Here is a 3,011-nt window from a genome sequence, read left to right as displayed (position 1 = left end):
CCTCACTATCTCTCTCACTCACACATTCCCTCACTCTCTCTCTCTCTCACACATTCCCTCACTCTCTCTCTCTCTCTCTCTCACACATTCCCTCACTCTCTCTCTCTCTCACACATTCCTCACTCTCTCTCTCTCTCACACATCCCCTCACTCTCTCTCACTCTCACATTCCCTCACTCTCTCTCTCTCTCACACATCCCCTCACTCTCTCTCTTTCACATTCCCTCACTATCTCTCTCACACACATCCCCTCACACTCTCTCTCTCTCTCTCACATTCCCTCACTCTCTCTCTCTCTCTCACACATTTCCTCACTCTCTCTCTCACACACACATCCCCTCACTCTCTCTCTCTCACACACATTCCCTCACTATCTCTCTCACTCACATTCCCTCACTCTCTCTCTCTCTCACACATCCCCTCACTCTCTCTCTTTCACATTCCCTCACTATCTCACTCACTCTCACATTACCTCACTTTCTCTCTCACACACTCCCTCACTCTCTTTCTCTCACACATTCCCTCATTCTCTCTCTCTCACTCTCTCACACATTCCCGCTCTCTCTCTCTCTCACACACATCCCCTCACACACTCTCTCTCTCTCACATTCCCTCACTCTCTCTCTCTCACACATTCCCTTACTCTCTCTCTCTCACACACATTCCCTCACTCTCTCTCTCTCTCACATTCCCTCACTCTCTCTCTCTCTCTCACATTACCTCACTCTCTCTCTCTCTCTCTCACACATCCCCCTCTCTCTCTCTCTCTCTCTCTCTCTCATATTCCCTCTCTCTCTCACACACATTCCCTCACTCTCTCTCTCTCACACTTTCCTCACTCCCTCTCTCCCTCTCACACATCCCCTCACTCTCCCTCTCTCTCTCACCCACATTCCCTCTCTCTCTCTCTCTCACATATTCCCTCACTCTCACTCTTTCTCTATCTCTCACATATTTCCTCACTCCCTCGCTATCTCTCACATCCCCTCACTCTCTCTCTTTCACACATTCCCTCACTCTCTCACACATTCCCGCTCTCTCTCTCTCTCACACACATCCCCTCACACTCTCTCTCTCTCTCGCATTCCCTCACTCTCTCTCTCTCACATACATTCCCTCACTCTCTCTCTCTCACACATTCCCTCACTCTCTCTCTCTCTCTCTCTCTCTCTCACACATTCCCTCACTCTCTCTCTCTCTCACACATCCCCTCACTCTCTCTCTCTCTCTCACACATCCCCTCACTCTCTCTCTTTTACATTCCCTCACTATCTCTCTCACTCTCACATTACCTCACTCTCTCTCTCTCTCTCTCTCTCTCCAGACATTCCCTCACTCTCTCTCTCCCTCACTCTCTCACACATCCCCCTCTCTCTCTCTCTCTCTCTCATATTCCCTCTCTCTCTCACACACATTCCCTCACTCTCTCTCTCTCACACTTTCCTCACTCCCTCTCTCCCTCTCACACATTCCCTCGCTCCCTCTCTCTCTCACACTTCCCCTCACTCTCCCTCTCTCTCTCACCCACATTCCCTCACTCTCTCTCTCTCACATATTCCCTCACTCACTCTCACTCTTTCGCTATCTCTCACATATTTCCTCACTCCCTCGCTATCTCTCACATTCCCTCACTCTCTCTCTCTCTCTCACACATTCCCTCACTCTCTCTCTCTCTCTCACACATTCCCTCACTCTCTCTCTGACACACACACACATTCTCTCTCTTTCACACACATTCCCTCACTCTCTCTCTCTCAAACATTCCCTCACTCTCTCTCCTACCCACATTCCCTCACTCTCTCTCTCACACTCTCTCTCACATCCCCTCACTCTCTTTCTCTGACACACACACACATTCTCTCTCTTTCACAGACATTCCTTCACACTCTCTCTCTTTCTCTCAGACATTCCCTCACTCTCTCTCTCTCTCACACACATGCCATCTCAATCCCTCTCTCTCACACGTCCCTTCGCTCTCTCATACAGACACACTTTCACTGGATCGTGATGAGAGAGTGGGGACTCTGGCTGAGTATCGCTCCCTAAAGCTGGGGCATTGAGGGTGACTGAGCTTCTGAGCTTCCTCGAATGCTGGCCTGGGGAGATCCGTGAACTCAGCTCAAAGCGGTGATTGAACGTGGGGCCCCTCTTATTCTGCACCGCTCAGCTATTTATTCTGCAAAGATGCTGAGCCATTGAGGGAGCCCCACACTGGCCTTTGCAATGCAAGCTAAGCATTGTGTTACTTGACTGCAACATCCTTATTTATCTCAAATTCTCTTTCACTTTTCTGAACCTCGATGGTGTCCTGCACTCCGAGCCTAGATATCTTCAGCTTGGGATCTTTAGGCTAAATTTTACGCTTATCGCTCAAAAATGGGCGTTATTTCCGGCGTGGGCGGTAAAAATGTGTTTTCAGATCACCGGCTTCTCGCCCATTCTCAAAGCACCTAGCCTCCATTTTTGAAATTGGGCGTTACCGCGAGCAATATGAAATGCGCGGTAGCGTTAAATCTTGCTGACCTTCTGCCACAAAGTGTCGCCGTCCTTAGCAACGGCATGGCAATGCTCGTTTCCCGCGATTCAGGAGGTCAAGGGTCATCATGACATGCATAGAAGAGGAGATAGAGGGAGATGAGAGGGACTGAAAATGTGTGTGGCTGTGGTGTGTGCTTGTCTGGTTGTTGTGGGAGGCACGAGGGAGATTCACCAGCAGCAAAAAGCCTGCGAAGCAACAAGAACATTGTTGGCACTGAGTTTTTGTCCAACAAATAATATATAACATAGAAGGGATAGAGGAGGCCCTGGAGCTGGTAGCCAGGAACACTGGTGGCAGAGGGCTCCCAGTGATCCCAGAGCATGGCACTGCATCCCAAGATGCTGCTCCCCCATTGCCAATCACACGAGAACCAGGAGCAACATCTTGCTTCTGGCTCAGAGCACATTCCCACCTCGGGACTGTCCTCTCCCGCATCCGTCCTAGAAACGCATTGGCCATCACCCCGCACCGC

At 50.3% G+C, this 3,011-nt stretch overlaps 1 pseudogene; it reads right to left on the bottom strand.

The window, feature by feature from the left end:
* The window catches only part of LOC139275509 (octapeptide-repeat protein T2-like), a 4,731-nt pseudogene extending 3,418 nt beyond the window's left edge, over window positions 1-1,313 (bottom strand).
* Window positions 1,314-3,011: the final 1,698 nt, after the last annotated feature.

This window comes from Pristiophorus japonicus, chromosome 11 (assembly GCF_044704955.1).
Source record: "Pristiophorus japonicus isolate sPriJap1 chromosome 11, sPriJap1.hap1, whole genome shotgun sequence".
In the NCBI taxonomy this organism is placed as follows: Eukaryota; Metazoa; Chordata; class Chondrichthyes; family Pristiophoridae; genus Pristiophorus; species Pristiophorus japonicus.
This window is presented reverse-complemented; position numbering and strand designations above follow the sequence as displayed.